This window comes from Hemiscyllium ocellatum, chromosome 23 (genome assembly GCF_020745735.1).
Source record: "Hemiscyllium ocellatum isolate sHemOce1 chromosome 23, sHemOce1.pat.X.cur, whole genome shotgun sequence".
In the NCBI taxonomy this organism is placed as follows: Eukaryota; Metazoa; Chordata; class Chondrichthyes; order Orectolobiformes; family Hemiscylliidae; genus Hemiscyllium; species Hemiscyllium ocellatum.
This window is the reverse complement of record NC_083423.1, coordinates 21,065,156-21,084,814: the sequence shown is the minus strand read 5'-3', so window position 1 is coordinate 21,084,814 and position 19,659 is coordinate 21,065,156. Positions and strand designations below refer to the sequence as shown.

At 42.7% G+C, this 19,659-nt stretch overlaps 1 protein-coding gene across 1 annotated transcript in view; it reads left to right on the top strand.

Moving 5' to 3' along the window:
* shank3a (SH3 and multiple ankyrin repeat domains 3a) overlaps positions 1-19,659 on the top strand; it is a 994,510-nt gene that overhangs the window by 568,955 nt on the left and 405,896 nt on the right. The gene's annotated exons all lie outside the window — the stretch shown is intronic.

The window sequence follows — 19,659 nt, the reverse complement described above, 5'->3', positions numbered from 1 at the left end:
TCACCTGCCATCCTCATGCCACCCCACCCCACCCCCTCAAACACGTAAACACTGTACTCCCCTCCAGAAAGTAATCTCAATGATAGGTACAAAGATACCTTGCCACCAATTGAGTTAAAACCACAGAATGATAACATTCACCTCATAGTTTCTTTTAACGTTACTGACTCAGTTATTTAATACTTAATCACACCATTGTACTTTCCACCGACTGGCCCATTTAGTTTGCGTCCCATACACAGACTGCACAATCCTTAATGTTGTGCTGTTTAGATATTCAGAGCAGTTGCAGGTCCATATCTGTCAGCTGTCCTGCTCAGTTTTAATTAACCTTTTGAAGCATCTCTGCTGTAAGCATTGATTCATTTATATACTTATGAATGATTCATCTGCCCAAAGTATAATACAGTTTAAGTGAGTAGATTGAATGTCTGCAGCAGCATTAGTGTTCTGCTTATTTCAACCAGGACAAATATTCTGGCATTAGCAGGGAGTGCAGTATCAGAGTGTCACTATGAGGGTGTACTTCAGAGTGCTACAGTGAAAACTGTGGGATTTATTGAACAGTGTTACTGAGGAAATTACGAGATATCAGCATGTTAGTGTGAGGTGTGTCTAATTTATCAGGCTGAGGTCTGTGAGGTATATCAGGGTTACTTAAATTGTTAGACCTCAGTGTGACTGTAGGAATCTCCTTAGTGCAATGTGTTTAGAATTCACCACCCGCGGCCCGATCTCAGCTGGTTCTTGCTGTTAATGATGGATGAGGTGGCTGCTTTCCAGACATCACTGACTTTAATGGAATTCCTTATATTTAGTTGGCTGCATAAATTTGTCCCATTTTAGAGTTGCATTCTCTGCAAATTTAGAAATAACCGCAGTATGCGTTCTTCAGTGAGAGATTCCATTCCCTTCAAATTGCAGAATAAAAGGAAAGCTCCTATATCAAGGCTGATTGTGTGAAAAGATAGAAAGAGAACATTTACAGCACAGAAGGATACCATTCAGTCCATCAAGTATGTGCTAGCCAGAAAAGAGTTATTCAGCCCAATTTGACTTTCCAGCTCGCTCTTCGTAGGTCACTTCAAGTGTTTATTCAGATAATTTTTTAAGTACATTGGGAGTTAGCCCTAGCCACGTTCTCAGGCATTGACGTCAATATTCTCACCATCCTCAAGGGAAATAAAATTCTCAATTTCCCTTTTGTTTTTCTGCCAATGATGAAGTTCTTTGCTCAGGAAAACAGGTGCCCATTATCCATTCTATATCACCCTTTCATAATAGGTACAAGCCTCTACCACATCAGTCACTCAGACTGCAAGGTCCTAGTTGCAGGTCTCAGCCAGGCTAGCAGTAAAGGAGAGCAAAGTTAGACGGGACCTTGGCCTTTTAAAAATATACGTTACTTAGCTAGATATTTTTTAATGCGTTCAAGGGATGTGGATGCCACTAAATAGACCAGCATTTTTTGCCAAGAAGGCAGTTAAGAGTCAACCACATTGCTGTGGGTCTGGAGTCACATGGAGACCAGACTGGGGAAGGACACAGTTTCCTTCCCTAAAGGACATTAGTGAATCAGATGGGATTTTTTGACAATCAACAACAGTTTCATGGTTGTCATTCATTCTAGATTTTTTACTGACTTCAAATTCTACCATCTGCTGTACCAGGATTTGAACTCAGGTCCCCGATGATTTCTTGGGTTTCTGGTCGAATAGTCTAGCGATAATAACACTCGTCGATTACCTACTTACAGAACATGATTTTAGGATTTTCAGGCTGCACAAAACCTGAAAGGGATTGCCATTTGTGAGGAGCACAGCAGTAGACATTGACACGCCAACGGACTGTCTAATTATTTAAATTTAATGCAGAAACTTGCAAGTTGATACCTTTTGAGAGAAAGCATGAGGAAAAGTAGTTTAAAATGAAACAGTTCTCAAGTAGGGATTGAAGCAAAATGACCTATGGATAAATGTGTGCAGATCTTTGATTGTGATGAGACAGGTTGAAAGTGCAGTTAATAAAGCAAACGGGATCCTAGGCTTGTTAAATAGAGGCATAAATACAGAAGCAAGAGAATTAGACTGAATCTTTATTAAACATTACTTTGGCTTCAGCTGGAGTTTCACATCCAGGTACGTCCACTGTATTTTAGAAAGGCATTGGAAATAGCACAGAAAAGATTTATGGGAATGTTTGCATGCATGAGGACTTTAGTTAAGACAATATTTTAGTTTTGGTTTTATCCTTTGGTAAAGAGGTCCGTAGCCGAGGAGCACAGATGTAACACAAGAGATAGTAGATCAAGAGGAGACCTGCAGAGATCTTTTATAAAATGTCATCATCAGGTGCAGGGAATCTGGAACTCAAAACCTAAAAGGGTGGGTGAGTCAGAAACTCGTGTTACCTTAAAGCAATGTTTAGATAATCAGTTAGTAGTCTCCACGACTAAATGCCAATACTTGAAAAAAAGGTTAGTGTATTTACATCTTTGTTGAACCGTATGGATGTATTGGACCAAATACCTTCCTTCTTTGTTGTAAACATCTGAGTCCATAAAATAAGGGACAGCTGGGTTGTTAGAGTAATCAGTAATAGATTCCAATTTGACAGGGGTTGACTCCTCAGTCAGGAATTTTATATTTTTCTCCATTAAAAGTAATATTTTATATTCTTACTTTGACGCAGAGTATTTGTTGTGTTATGATCCTAATGATCAATTGGGCAAGCCAGGGTGAAACTGGGCTTCATAGATCATAAGTTTAGTTTTTGCAGTTGGTTCCTGTGCTGGTTAGTCACTGAAATGTATTCAGTAGAATCTAAAGCAGAGCACTGAGAAAACAGTGGTTGAATCAGATACAGTCAGCATAGATTTGCAGAAGGGAAATCACGCTTGACAAAGCAACTGAAATTCTTCGAGGATGTAGCCAGGGAGAGCCAGTGGATGTGGTTTATTTAACTTTCAGAAAGCTGTCAACCAAGTCCTGTACAAGATATCAATGTATAAAATTAAAATGCATTGGATTGGGAGTAGTGTGTTGGGATGGAAAATTGCTGAGCAGACAGGAAATTAAGAGTAGGAATAATTTTTTTTTGTCCTGTATGGCAGACAGTGACTGTTGGGTTATCACAGGGATCAGCACTAGGATTCCAGTTATTCATAGTATGTGTTAATGACTTAGATGAGGGAAGTAAGTGTAATATCACAAAATATGCAGATTTCACAAAGCTGGATAAAAGGGTGAGCTGAGAGAAGATTGCAGAGATGATGCAGTGGCATTTGATGTGGAGATGCCAGTCTTGGACTGGGGTGAATAAAGACAGAAGTCTCATTACACCATGTTATAATCTAACAGCAACCAAAAGAGAAAATGCTGGAAAATCTCAGCAGGTCTGGCAGCATCTGTAAGGAGAGAAAAGAGCTGATGTTTTGAGTCTAACTGACCCTTTGTCAAACCTTTCATTATAATCTAACAGGTTTATTTAAAATCACAAGCATTCGGAGCTCTGCACTTCACCTGATGAAGGAGCACCACTCTGAAAGCTTGTGATTTTAAATAAACCTGATGGACTATAACTTGGACAGGCTGAGTGAGTGGGCAAGTGCAAGGCAGATGCAGTATAGTGTGGATTTGTGCGGTATTATGTGTAGATGCAGTATAAAGTGAATAAATGTGAGGTTATCCAATTTGGCGTCAAAAACAGGAAGGCTGATTATTATTTGAATGGCTGTAAATTGAGAGATGGAATGTGCAACAAGATCAGGCGTCCTTGTGCACCAGTTGGTGAAACTAAACATGCAGGTGCACTTGGCAGTGAAGAAGGCAAATGGCATGTTGATCTTCACAGCGAGAGGATTTGAGCACAGGAACAAGAATGTCTTGCTGCAGTTATGCAGAGCAAAGGTGGGGCCACAGTAAGAGTGTTTTGAGCAGGTTTGGTTGCCTTATCTGAGGAAGGATGTTCTTGCTTATATAGGGAGTGCAGTGAATGTTTCAAAAATTGATTTGTGAAATGTCAGGACTAAAGTATGAGGAAGGATTGAGTTAGTTGTGATTGTGTTCACTGGAGTTTCAAACAATGAGGCGGAGTCTCATAGAAACCTATAAAATTCTAACAGGGTTAGAGAGGTTTGATGCAGGAAGGCTGTTCCTGATGGTGGGAAAGTCCAGAATCAGGGCTCATTGTTTAAGGATAAGGAGTAAATATTTTAGGACTGAGATGAGGAGAATTTTTTTTTCACCCAGAGAGCCTGAACCTGTGGAATTCACTATCGCAGAATGCAGTTGATGCCAAAGCATTGTGTTATCAAGGTGGGGGTAGATCTAGTTCTTGTGGCTAAAGGGATGTGGGGATAGTGAGGGTGGGATTATGGTCAGAAGCTTGATGATTAGCCAAGATCATACTGAATGGCAGAACAGGCTTGAGGGGCTGAATGGCTTACTCCTTTAAACTGTGATGTTTTTACGTGCATTAGGTTGCAAATGATCTTTAACACAGAATATAAGTTTATCACATAACACAAATAAAATAGAGCAAAGTACAGTAAACCCTATGTATCTGCATAATAATGAATTCACCTATCTGCTCCAAAAAAAAGTAGCAATATAATTCAGCATCTGCAAATGAAATTCATATATTGGCGATTTTTAACCTATTTTTAACTTACTTTAAGAGCTTCATGCAAGCAAATTTCATCATTTGCAGCGGTTCTCAGGAATGGAACCCTTGCAGGTACAGGAGGAATAACTGTATGAAGCTGGACAGGTCTAAACATAAATAACAAAGTTTCAATCTATTACCCTGCAACTTCCTTTACAGATACCCAATGCCAGAGAAATCTCATTTCTCTCTCTGCTCTTAAATCTCTTACTTAAATGATACTTTGCAATTCCTCAATGTGGACTGCTGAGACAGTTCACAAATTCTTTCCAAGTCTACTGTCAAGAATCGTTTTCAATGCTGATGACCTAAACAACTTTACCGTTCTGACAACTTGAAAACTTATTTCCAAACTCTCACAGCTTGAAGGCTTCACAAACTAATACCCTTCTGCTGTGGTGGGAGCTCTCTTCTGAATTGAACTCCAGCTTCTCCAGAACTGAAATCAAAAGCTAAACTAATGCCCTGATTTGTTTTTCTCTATTGTGAACTCAACTGTGTAAACATTTCACCAGTCACACCACAGGTGTCCTGCTAGGCCATTGACTGGATTATATAGAATCCCTACAGTGTGAAAACAGACCCTTCGGCCCAACAAGTCCATACTGATCATACGAATAGCATCCCACTCAAACCCATCCTCATTACTCTGACCAATCCACCCAACCCACACATACCTGAACATTATGGACAATTTAGCATGGCCAACTCACCTAACCTGCACATCTTTGGATCGTATTAGAAGGCTGGAGCACATGGAGGAAACCCACATAGATACTGGGAGGATCTGCAATCTCCACACAGACAGTCGCCCAAGATTGGATTCGAACCCTGGTGCTGTGAGGCAGCAGTGAAGCCCCTATGCTTTCTAGAGCTGATGTGTCAAATTATTTAAGTGTCAAATTATTTTCTGACACTTAAAAAAAGTACCTTCACAGAGATGAAGCCAAATATGTGCAGCTATTTTAAAACTCCAAACTTCCAAATGATAAAAAGTTAGATACCTTTTATCACACTTGCCTATACTACTACAGGAAAAAGAATCTATATTGATGTGTGGCAAATAAATTATTCCAGCTTTAAAATTTTGTCCAGGAGACGGGATGTAAGTGCTTTGGAATTTATATGTAATATTTGCCTCAAGTATTCCCAAGTACAGCATTGGTAAGGTACAAGATATCTGACAGACATTTTACTACTAGATACAGCTTTAAAACTAACTGACTGACCTTTTGATGGGATTAGTCCAATTTGGTTTTGCTATTTCTGTTTTCATGTTTTGGCCCAGTACTTGCTTCTTTTAATGTTTTTTTAATTTAGTTTACTCCTGGCATTTAGGAGCCGTTGGCTTGCCATTTACAGACCTGCTTGTTACTCCCTCCCTCACATGACATGTTCAGCCTCCTGCTTCATCTTAACATTGAGCACAGAATTGTACTGGCTGCAGTAAGTGCATCAGTCATTCGCCCCCATTGTCATAATTCTCTGTACAAGAAAAATCGGGATTTCTGCATTGCTGTTCTGCAATAAAACATTGCACAGGGGATGTGGCACCCATATTTAAATTGGAATGCTGGGGAACTTCAGGAAGCCCCTCTGCACTAGCAGTGAAAAGAGCAAGTGAATCATACTAGCATTGTTGATGAGGCAGGAATGGTTTCCTGTTTCTTCGTGAAATGTTTAAAAAATGCTATCAAAAAGATTTAGACAATGGTTCAAATAAAGAGTCATACTGGGGCAGATGCTTTGTTCAGAAATAGAGGGAAAGGAACATCTTAAAGAAGAATAGAGAGAGACAAAGATTAAAATGCATGAAATATCTGGGTCTGACAGTTTCCATGGCATGGGAAACAGTTATCATTTCAGGACTGTCGTCTTTCACCAAATCTGGAAAAATGTTACAGGTGTTGAGCAAATGAAAGAGAACAGCCATCTATCCTATCATGGACCATGATTCTTCCATTACTCATACAACCCTCTCTTTCAATTGCAGAGAGGTTTAGGAAGGAAATTCCAACTGTAAGAGGCCAGGGAGTAGAGTCATGGAGGTCTACAAAATGGAAAAGACCCTTTGACCCAACTCATACTTGCTGCCCAGATTCCACATTTGATCCTAGTATGCCTGCATTTGATCCATATTTCTCCATACCTATCACATCCATGTACATGTCTAAATATTTCTTAAATGATGAAATTGTACTCGCTTCCACCATACCTCTGGCAGCCCATTCCAGACACTCAATACCCTCTATGTGAAATACTTGCCTTTCTGGACCCTTTTGTATCTCTCACTTCTCACCTTAAACCTATGCCCTCTAGTTATAGACTCCCCTACCATGGGGAAAAGCTTCAGGCTATCTACCTTATCTAGGCCTCTCTCATGATTTTATAAACCTCTAGAAGGTCACCCCTCAGTCTCCTACTGGATAGATGGATCAAGCTTGAGGGACAGAATTGCGTGTTCCTGTTCGGATGGTCCTGGTATTTGGATGTGCAAAATGGAATGCACAAGAGGCATAAAGACTTATAAGGCTGGCAGGGAGGAACAATAAAGAATAGCTTGTGTTATTATTCCTCATGGCATTGATGTTTTTCAATGTGATGGAGATAGTTCTCAACGATGATTTGAAGAAATTATTTATTGATATCTGATGACATTTAATTCTTGGATCCATCCTAATTTCTCAATTGCAAGATGACTCTTAGTCACAGTAGCTGAAAAGACACCAAATTCCATACGTATGCTGTCCCAGCACTGAGTTTCATCTTAATATCACCCCTCTGGACCTTTCTAATATCACTAAGTTATCATCCTGCTCATTCAAAATTAACTACCGAATGGACAGAAATTTCTGGATAGATATTGGGAAGATAGCCATTGTCCTTGCCACAAACTCCATTACCTACCAATAACTATATCTCTTGCTCTAGCAACTAACTGAGACTGTGAAGCAGAACACTTAGTATTGAATTTGAACTTTGGCTGAGCTTCTAGCCCACATCTTCTCCATCACTATTTCCATCTCTGTTGCATTGTTCAACCTTGCCCTTGAATCAGCTCATCTGCAGCTGAATACTTCATCTGTGCATTTATAACATTCGGGCTCAACTATTACAATGTTCTCCTGGTCAGCTCCTCACCTTCAATCCTCTCTCAACTCAAGGGGTCATCTTGTACCAATCCCATTTATACATCACCCATGTGCTCACTAATGTACATTGTTACCCAATACAGAAAAGGTTCAATTTTAAAATTCTCAATCTTGTTTTTAAATCACTCAATGGTTTCATTCTGTTATATTTCTGTAAACACAGCTAGCCCTGCAAGATATTTTAATTCTTCTCATTCTGATCCCTTGTCCATCCCTGATATTAATCACTCCACCATTTGCAGCTCTCTAGGTTCTAAACTCAGTAATTCCCTTTCTCAGCTTGCCTAGTGCCCTTCTACACCTCTCTCCTATTTAACACTTACTTCTGCTATTGCAGACAGAAAGAGAATATACATGCAATGCATATGTTTCAACTCAGCAAAACAGGTGACAGCCATTTCCTGGTTCGTTTCTCAGGACAATGCCCTTCTCAATCAGAGTCAACCTGCCTGGTATAAACATTAAACAAAGGCTGATTGTTAACTGTCAATCAACATTAATAGGTGCATTGTCAATAGCAGCACCTCTATCATTCAGAGTGTACTTACCAACTAATCAGTAAACTCCTCTCACACATTTTAAATGTTAATTTTCCCTTGATTGATATTCATGCAAAATGCCCTGATATGTGTGAGACATAAGTTTCAACTGAATGTAATCTTTCTCAGCAATACTCAAGTTCTGTATGACTAAAGAGTAAAAAGTGAGGTCTGCAGATGCTGGAGATCAGAGCTGAAAATGTGTTGCTGGTTAAAGCACAGCAGGTTAGGCAGCATCCAAGGAACAGGAAATTCGACATTTCGGGCCAGAGCCCTTCATCAGGAATGAGGAGAATGTGCCAGGCAGGCTAAGATAAAAGGTAGGGAGGAGGGACTTGGGGGAGGGGCGATGGAGATGTGATAGGTGGAAGGAGGTAAGGTGAGGGTGATAGGTTGGAGTGGGGTGGGGGCGGAGAGGTCAGGAAGAAGATTGCAGGTTAGGAGGGCAGTGCTGAGTTGAGGGAACCGACTAAGACAAGGTGGGGGGAGGGGAAATGAGGAAACTGGAGAAATCTGAGTTCATTCCTTGTGGTTGGAGGGTTCCTAGGCGGAAGATGAGGCGCTCCTCCTCCAGCCGTCATGTTGTTCTGTTCTGCCGATGGAGGAGTCCAAGGACCTGCATGTCCTCGGTGGAGTGGGAGGGAGAGTTAAAGTGTTAAGCCACGGGGTGGTTGGGTTGGTTGGTCCGGGCGTCCCAGAGGTGTTCTCTGAAGCATTCCGCAAGTAGGCGGCCCGTCTCCCCAATGTACAGGAGGCCACATCGGGTGCAGCGGATGCAATAGATGATGTGTGTGGAGGTGCAGTCTGTGTTGAGTCGGTCGCCCGAGATAGAAATGGAAAGGTCTAGGAAGGGGAGGGAGGAGTCTGAGACAGTCCAGGTGAATTTGAGGTCGGGATGGAAGGTGTTGGTAAAGTTGATGAACTGTTCAACCTCCTCGTGGGAGCACGAGGCAGTGCCGATACAGTCATCGATGTAGCAGAGGAAAAGGTGGGGGGTGGTGCCAGTGTAGTTGCGGAAGATGGACTGTTCCACATATCCTACGAAGAGACAGGCATAGCTAGGGCCCATGCGGGTGCCCATGGCAACTCCTTTAGTTTGGAGGAAGTGGGAGGATTGAAAAGAGAAGTTATTCAGGGTGAGGACCAGTTCAGTCAGTCGAAGGAGGGTGTCAGTGGAAGGGTACTGGTTGGTGCGGCAGGAAAGGAAGAAGCGGAGGGCTTTGAGTCCTTCGTGATGGGGGATGGAGGTGTACAGGGACTGGATGTCTATCGTGAAGATAAGGCATTGGGGACCGGGGAAGCGAAAATCATGGAGGAGGTGGAGGGCGTGGGTGGTGTCCCGAACGTAGGTGGGGAGGTCTTGGACTAAAGGGGACAGAACCGTGTCGAGGTACGCGGAGATGAGTTCGGTGGGGCAGGAGCAGGCTGAGACAATGGGTCGGCTGGGGCAGACAGGTTTGTGGATTTTGGGCAGGAGGTAGAAACGGGCGGTGCGGGGTTGTGGACTATGAGGTTGGAGACAGTGGATGGAAGATCCCCTGAGGTGATGAGGTTATTGATGGTCTGGGAGATGATGGTTTGGTGGTGGGAGGTGGGGTCATGGTCAAGGGGGCAATAAGAGGAGGCGTCCGTGAGCTGGCGTTTGGCCTCAGCGGTATAAAGGTCGGTGCGCCAAACTACTACCGCGCCTCCCTTGTCTGCCGGTTTGATGGTGAGGTTGGGGTTGGAGCGGAGGGAGTGGAGGGCTGCACGTTCTGAGGGTGAGAGGTTGGAGTGGGTGAGAGGGGTGGACAGGTTGAGTCGGTTGATGTCGCGGCGGCAGTTGGCTATAAATAGATCGAGGGCGGGTAAGAGGCCAGCACGGGGTGTCCAGGTGGATGGGGTGTGTTGGAGGCGGGAGAAGGGGTCGTCAGAGGGTGGGCGGGAGTCTTGGTTGTAAAACTAGGCACGGAGGCGAAGGCGGCGGAAGAATTGTTCAATATCTCACCGCGTGTTGAACTCATTGATCCAAAGGCGTAGGGGAATGAAGGTGAGGCCTCTGCTGAGGACTGATCTTTCATCCTAGGTGTGCACCTCCACGCACATCATCTATTGCATCCGCTGCACTCAATGTGGCCTCCTCTACATTGGGGAGACGGGCCGCCTACTTGCGGAACGCTTCAGAGAACACCTCTGGGATGCCCGGACCAACCAACCCAACCACCCCGTGGCTCAACACTTTAACTCTCCCTCCCACTCCACCGAGGACATGCAGGTCCTTGGACTCTTCCATCGGCAGAACATAACAACACGACGGCTGGAGGAGGAGCGCCTCATCTTCCGCCTGGGAACCCTCCAACCACAAGGAATGAACTCAGATTTCTCCAGTTTCCTCATTTCCCCTCCCCCCACCTTGTCTCAGTCGGTTCCCTCAACTCAGCACCGCCCTCCTAACCTGCAATCTTCTTCCTGACCTCTCCGCCCCCACCCCACTCCAGCCTATCACCCTCACCTTGACCTCCTTCCACCTATCACATTTCCATCGCCCCCCCCCCCCAAGTCCCTCCTCCCTACCTTTTATCTTAGCCTGCCTGGCATATTCTCCTCATTCCTGATGAAGGGCTCTGGCCCGAAACGTTGAATTTCCTGTTCCTTGGATGCTGCCTAACCTGCTGTGCTTTAACCAGCAACACATTTTCAGTTCTGTATGACTAAACTAATGTTTCAGAAGGAGAAGAAGTTTTCAACCTCACATGACCTGGAGGAATTGGCTATTGGGGTCCCATTATGGATCAGTATGAATCTTCAGTGTGGCATTTGTAATAAAGTCAGCTAGCTAGATTTCATAGAATATGAGTTCCCTGATTGGACAGATTAACAGGCCCAATCAGGGAGTTCTGACTAACAGATAAAAAGTGTTAGAGAGACTGGGACTGACAGCTGACTCTAAAGTCAAGAACTTTTTGTGTGTTATTAAATGGTGACTTCGTGATGGGATAGCCAGCCTCTGGGGAATTATTTCATTAAGTATTTATAAAATAACCTTTCAATTCCACACTGATACCACTTTTTGTGAGAAATGGATGTTCGTGACTAGAATTCTGTTTGTCTTTACAAAAATTGTCCACATTCAATTTGAACAAAATGTATTGAAGCTTGGTCAACAATTAGAATATATTTCTCAGAGCTTTGTAGAACAGGTGTTAACCATGTTGTGAGTAAATTAAATGAAATTTGGGCCATTGGGATTCAGTATGATGGAGGTGCTTGGCATGGGATTTAATCCATTGCAAATTGCTCGAGGGAGCAAATGTCGGTGTAATTTGTGAGACTGGAATGCTGTATGATGTGAATGAATGGGAAAATATCAAGTCTGTGGGGATTTCCCACAACCTACATGCATTCTACATTGGATTCCATCAAATAGAAATGAATGGGGATGTTTGGGTTAGTAGGATTCGCTGTACCATATGGATGCTTTAGAATTGTGCCATTAAATTTGTGCTCTTTCCCCAATCATTCTGCAAAAATACATCATGCTACCCCCCGCCCCCCACCACCCCCGTGCTAAGTCCCATTTGTCTGCACTATCTGCTAGCCAGCCTAGCTATTTCCTGTTGCAGTCAATTGGTATCATTCATTCTGTTTGTCTCTCAAGTTTGATATCAAAGCAAACTTTGAATTTTTTTCTGTGGTTTCCAAAAGCAAAATCATTTATGTAATTAAAAAAAAACACAACATGGTTCTAGTACTAACTCCTGGGAGAAGAAAAAAATATATCGGTCACTCTCTAATTTGAAAGTAAAGCCTTTTAGCATAAATTGGTGATGTTTTGGCCTGAAACTAATTTTTTCTCCAAACGGACATTGACCCTCCTACATCATGAGCCTCGAATATGCTAAGCAGCTTCTGTTGTGATAATTTGTCAATATTTTCTTAAAATCCACTGAGAAAATACCCATTGTGTTCCCTTCATCAACCTCCTACATTGTATCCTCAAAAAATTCAAACAAATTAGTCGAGTACATTCTGTCTTCTACAAATTACTGATGGCTATCCTCAATTACTTCAAAACTCTCCAACAGCATGATAATTTATTTTTCTCCATGACTATTATTTCCAATATCTTGTTTACAACTAATGAGTAACTTAAACAAACTGATTTGATGTTACTAGCAATGTCCTTTTCTTGAAGAAATGTTTCACATTTGTCACTCTCCAGTCCTCTGGCATCTCTGCCATATCTAGAAAATTAATGAATTAGTGTGGCAACCTGAGAAACTAACCATCCAGTGCAGGAGCCCTCTCCTCTCATTAGAATAGATATCCCTTTCAGTATCTCCTGCCTATCAATTTTCACCCATACTTTATCTGTACCATCTCCACTCCTGCCCATTATTTTGTTAGCACATTCATCTTTAATCAACACTGGTGCAAAACGCTGATTAGATATTGTAGTCTGTCCAATGCCTTTCAGTCTCTAAAAGACCCATTTCATTTCTTATGACCATCTTACTACTTAGTTGCTGGCTGAAGATTTTTGTATGCCCTCTTATGTTGCTTGTCATTCTATTTTCTCATTCTCTCTCTCTGTCAATCTCACTTTCCTCTTTACAGATGGAGTCACAGAAATATACAGCATGGAAACAGACCCATCATTCCAACTTGTCCATGCCAACCCAATATCCTAACCTAATTTAGTCCCATTTGCCAGCACTTGGCCTATATCTCTCTAAATCTTTCCTATTCATATACCCATCTAGATGCCTTTTAAATGCTGTAATTGTACCAGCCACTTTCTCTGGCAACTTATTCTATACACACACCACCCTCTGTGTGAAATTGTTGCCCCTTTTATATCTTTCCCCTCCCACCCTAAACCAATGCCCTCTAGTTCTGGACTTCCCCACCCCAGGGAAAAGACATTGTCTATTTACCCTATCCACGCCCCTCATGATTTTATAAACCTCGATAAGGTCACCCCTCAGCCTCCAATGCTCCAGGGAAAACAGCCTCAGCCTATTCAGCCTCTCCCTATAGCTCAAATCCTCCAATCCTGGCAACAACCTTGCAATTCTTTTCTGAACGATTTTATGTTTCACAAAATCCTCCCAATAGAAAAGAGACCAGAATTGCATGCTATATTCCAAAAGTGACCTAACCAATGTCCTGTACAGCCACAACGTGACCTCCCCACTCCTATACGCAATACTCTGACCAATAAAAGAAAGCATACCAAACGCCTTCTTCACTATCCTACATACCTGAGACTGTACTTTCAAGGAGCTATGAACCTGCACTCCAAGGTCTCTTTGTTCATCAACACTTCCTGAGACCTTATCATGAAGTGTATAAGTCCTGCTAAGCTTTGCTTTTCCAAAATGCAGCACCTTGCATTTATCTAAATTAAAGTCCATCTGCCACTCCTCAGCCCATTGGCCCAATTCCACTCTCAATCTATTATATTTAACCTGGCTTTAATTTGAAGAATTCACCTAAAATGCATCATTCAACCTCTTTTAATATTTGTTTTATCATAGTCTGTACCTCGTCATCTGTATTCTACTGCCTAATATCGATATTAAAATATGCCTAGCCTGAAATCAAAATATTTCCTTAAAGATTACTCATTCTCCTGTTATAGGATTTTTTCTCAATCTTTGGTTTGATTTTACCATTGCTAGATCCCGGGCGGCACAGTGGCACAGTGGTTAGCACTGCTGCCTCACAGCGCCTGAAGACCCGGGTTCAATTCCCGACTCAGGCGACTGACTGTGTGGAGTTTGCACGTTCTCCCCGTGTCTGTGTGGGTTTCCTCCGGGTGCTCCGGTTTCCTCCCACAGTCCAAAGATGTGCGGGTCAGGTGAATTGGCCATGCTAAATTGCCCGTAGTGTTAGGTAAGGGGTAATGTAGGGGTATGGGTGGGTTTCGCTTCGGCGGGTCGGTGTGGACTTGTTGGGCCGAAGGGCCTGTTTCCACACTGTAAGTCTAATCTAATCTTTCTCACCCAACTGAAGTTAGCCAGCTGTCTTCCAAATTAGAAATTCCATTCTAATTGTTCCTTGTTCTACCCTATTATTACTCTTAAAGCAGGCCAACTTTTATCCAAGTGTTACTCCACAGACACCTCAACCCTCAGCAATCCATCTAGCAATCCTTATCTGTCCTAGAGCATACTGGTTAAAGAGGTTCTTTTGTACATATTCAGAAATTACTCATCTTTCTTCCTGTTTACTTTAACATTATCCCAATCAATATTTGGGTCATTAAAATCCCCCAGTATCAATGCTCTGTATTGTCATGTAACATCTCTGTTGTTTTCCTGCAGTTTTCCTCCTGGATCTCTATGTCTTTCCATTTTTGAGTTTTATGGACCTCCCCCAGTAACATGATCATACCTTCCTTCCTTCCCTCTCAAATGTAATTAAATGATTCTATTCTTGCCTCCTTCAGGGCATCTTTCCAACACTACAGTGTCTTTCCTAAACAGTACTGATACCACAACTCTCTTTTTCCTTCTTTTATGAGCACTTTCAATGCTCAAATATGAAGTCCCAACTATTTAAAGCCACTTTCTGTACTGCATCTATGTGTTCCCGTGTGGCAATTTGCACTTGCAGTTCACTAAACTTACTCACCATACTAAAAATGGTTATATACTTGTATACTAAACCCGCCTTCCTCTTCTTTGCAGTCCTGCATGGTCTGCTCCAACTAACACGGTATTGCTATCAAAACTCTTCCATTTATATTCCTGATGAAGGGCTTATGCCTGAAGCATCGATTCTCCTGCTCCTCGGATGCTTCCTGACCTGCTGTGCTTTTCCAGCACCGCACTCTCGACTCTGATCTCTAGCATCTCCAAACTTCACTTTCTTTCATGTAAATGCCTTATTTCTGTCTTAGACTTGTATATGTTGTTGTCCATTTCTACAGCAAATTGATTTCAAGCTTTCCCAGCCACACTAGTTAACTGTCACAAGGACATTGGTCTCAGTCTTGGTAAGATGCAACTTATCCCTTTTGAATAGATGCCTCCTTCCTGAGAGCTGCTTCACCTGTCCCAAGTATCCAAATATTTCTAGCAACATGTCTGGAGATTTTCCCCATCTCTTTATTTCTGTTCTTGCGAAGCACACAGTAATTCAGAGAATAATTCGGTTCTACTTCTTACTTTCTCTGAACAAGTTCTGATAATCTCACTGTTCGGATCCTTTCTGGCTCATTGGTACTGACATGTTTCACAATGTCAGACTCAGTTACTTACCCTGCAAAATATTGTGAGCCTCTGCTGTGATGTTGTTTACCTGATAGTATGGAGGCTGATAAGATTCTACCCCTGGATCCTATCCAGTGTGAGTTAAAGGGAATGAATGAGTTTAGTCCCTTGGATTATATTCTGTGAGAGTGAATAGGAAGAGAATTTGCGTCATGAATAGGAAGAGGTTTGGATTAATAAGCTTTTGCCAAATGGCAGTGAATATATGTGGATTTTGAATCATTAGAATTCTCATCCAGTGTGTTGAAATGTGAAGGTGTTTGAATCATTGGGACTCTATCCAGTGGTGGTGAACTCAAACAGGCTTACGGGGACGTTTGCCTATTTTCAGCCTTGTAAAGCTGCACTAACAAGTCAGAGAATTCTTAGGTCAGAGCTTGTTTCATGATGAGAATGAAAAATTTCTTGGCTCACTTTCTGCAGTGGCCTTACTTAACAGACAATTTTAGATAATGCCAGTCCATTGCACTTACTTGATGAAACTGTTCCACTTGTAATATATTTAACATTCTGACTGGACACAGTGGACCACAATTTGCTTTTGCAGAGATATTTGTCTTGTTTCCGGGAGTGTGGCGACTGGAAGTTTAAATATTAAATATGGCCTGAATTTATTAATATTAGTGAACATGATAGGAAAGGCTTGGAGGGATATGGGCCAGGAGCAGACAGGTGGGAGTAGTTTAGTTTGAGATTATATTCGACATGAACTGGTTGGACCAAAGAGTCTGTTTCCATGCTGTATGACACTATGACATTGTTTATCTGGCAAACTATTTGGATATTGATTGTAATTGTAGACCAATTTTTTTATTGGTAAGCTGAGAGTTACTTAATGCATAACTGTTTATTTAGCTAGTTAATGATTACTTCCTTATTAACTACAGAGTTACTACAACAATAAGGATTCCTCTGTTTACTTAAAATACATTACATTTAATAGTGCCCTTTTAAGATTTTGAAGTCAATCTCAAAAAATATTTGTAGGTCAGTACTTTTGATGTATTTTTGGGCCAGGTCTCTAGTGTGTGAGGGATAATAGAACAGACCAAAGACAAGAGGGATATCCAACAGATAAGAGAAATTGTTGGAGAAGTACAGCAGCAAAATCTGAAAGCTTCTGTTAAAGAAAGATAGGTTAAACTCTACTTTTGTGCGTTGACCATTATACCGCAATTAGTCTTGTGTATCTGCTTTGGAAGTGTTTGATAGTGCAGTGTTGAAAAGGCTTTAGTCTCTATATAGGATTCCTTAAGAAGGGCTTATGCCCGAAACGTCGAATCTCCTGTTCCTTGGATGCTGCCTGACCTGCTGTGCTTTTCCAGCAACACATTTTCAACTTAGTCTCTATATAACCTAGAATATTTAATTGGGAGATGTAGGGTGACACTCCATATCTAATGCATGTTGTACCTGCTTACTGTAGATGTCTTGGGAGTGGTTTAATCAATTGCTTGGGAGGATTGAGTCAGATGTCAGTCTGCCTGTCAGATGTTGGGTAGGGTGAGAAATAGACCAAACTAGTCACGTAAAAGACCAATCTGAGAGAGTTAGTAGGTTAGAAGAGGAAGAAACTGAACAAGCTGCAATTGAACATGGGGCATTTTATCTTATCCTTTATCTTTCATTCTGTCCTCCTTTGCAAGCAGTTTACTTGGAAAAGCACCTTAACGCAACGCAAGAGCCCTGAGCAACAGCAACATTGGGTGGTGGTTGCATTTGAGTGTTGACAGTGCAGGACATATAGTAGTACAAAAATCTCAATGAAGTGGCCATAATCTGAAGGCTGAGTCTATGTACCTGAACAGCCTCCATGCAACATCTTGCTTGTTGTAAACAATTCCATTGCAGGCAAATATAATAGTCAAGAGACTTGGCTACCTCATTTTCCTGCAAGGTCAATGAAATGCAGGTTAATAGTAGCTTCAGTGGAGTCATGGTTGTGACTCCTCCACAAAGGGACTGCTGGTGAGATTAGTTGATCAGCTGTGGACACTGAGTCTAACGAGGCCCTCTACAAATGACAATGGGCAGAACCTTATAGGGGCCTGAATGCCATGGGCTATGGCAAGATTTGTGGCTGAATCATGTGGAAAGTCTGGCGAGCTGAAAATGTGTTGCTGGTTAAAGCACAGCAGGTCAGGCAGCATCCAAGGAATAGGAAATTCGACGTTTCGGGCATAAGCCCTTCATCAGGAATGATTCCTGATTCCTGATGAAGGGCTTATGCCCGAAACGTCGAATTTCCTATTCCTTGGATGCTGTCTAACCTGCTGTGCTTTAACCAGCAACACATTTTCAGCTGTGATCTCCAGCATCTGCAGACCTCATTTTTTACCCGAAAGTCTGGCGAGGCCTATCTTCTGGCACATTATATCCAGGGAAACCTCTGATACCAGTCCAAGGTAAGGCAAACACTGAGGTGTTTCCGATTAGAGAACCTGTACTCTGCAGTGGAGGGAGTGGATCACGGTCAGACCTGTAACTCCATAGCAACAAGTTCGGACGTAGGGCAAACCTAGTTGGAAATATATCGATATATAGACAGCAATTAGGTGTGTGTGCGCTCCTGAGTTAGATCGCTCAAGGGGGCAAGTCATGGTCAGTCCAATGGGATAGTTCAGAGAAACTGAGGAGAAATTGACATGGGCTCAAGAGGTGCTGCTGCTGCTGTGGGAAGGAGGTTCAGGAGCCTATTCATGGGGATTGGTGGCTGAAAGCTGAGAGGAAAGGTGGACAACAATTGTGAAAAGAGGCAACTGCATTTGTAAGGGGTGTTACAGCGAAGTATGGGTGGGAACAGGGTAAAGTGAGATGGAGCTTCATCCAGAGTCAGGAACAGCCAAACTTCAGGGAGGAAGTGATAATTACCATACCAGGCATTGTTACCTTATACAGCAGGGCCCAGGCGGTGAGTAAAAGTGGCCGATTGCAGGCTGGTGGCTTGGGTGGGGTGATGGAAGATACGAAGTCTATGGGGTTTACAGGAAGGACTGCCATGAAGGGGATCTGGATGTGCAGGCTCTCACCAACACATGAAGGTGGAAGCTGGGAACTGCTGGCTGAAGAGTGTACACAGTCACCCTCCGTCCTGTTGGAAATCAGGAGCACACAATGGGGAAGAAAATAGCAGTGACCACACCCACTCTTATGGTAAGTGTATGAAGCATCAGCAAGACTCTCAGATGTGAGACCTTTAGAGAGTAACAATATTATACACAGACCCAGACACTGTACAATGAACAAGAATGTGGGCTCTTCAATCCCTGACGATCCTAATGCATTGGCTTCTTTCTTCCTGCCTTAAATATCCCAGACTACTTCAATCACTCCAACACACTGTCACAGAGGCCAGGAAGAGAATTGAGATGTTTTTGCATGAGGAGCAATGTTACCAACAAAACCCATAGTCCTCCTAACACCTCATTAATTTTGCTTCTTGTTGCTGCAGCAGCCTCTTAGCACAGACATTGATCCATGGTACATTCTGAATGGATATGAAGGTAGATGCCAAGCTGCCACAGTTACATTCTGAGCTGCACAGGGATCTGAACAAACGGATGTATTGCAAAACCAATCAAATTTGTCCAAATGTGAAACTTTTGATAGTGTGCTGTCACTCGTGCCACCAAAGTGCCCTCAAAAGTTTCTTTCTTTTCCTTCCACTATATTTTAATGCTGCCCCAGGGTGACAACTGAGGTTGAGGGAGCCTGCCAAGAGTGGAGCATGGAGGGTGGATGTAACTCCCTGGGGGTCAGACATGCTGAGGAGCTTCTTTCCAGAGGCAAGTGGATTCTTCTCAGGTCGATCTTCCAAGGTTTGAAAAGCAACAGGTGGACTGAAGGTGGAGGGCTCAGCCACCTCTGGAGTGCCCTGAGAGGGGATTTCTGAGGGGAATTTGTGTGGTCCCTCTTCTGGGTAGATGCCTCCCAGTTGCCCTGTCTTTGTGAGGAAGGAACACCTGGAGTGTGCGCTTGGTTCCCTCACCTTCTGCCACCATGCATGAGGAACAATACCTGGGGATGTGTGTACACCCCTGCAGC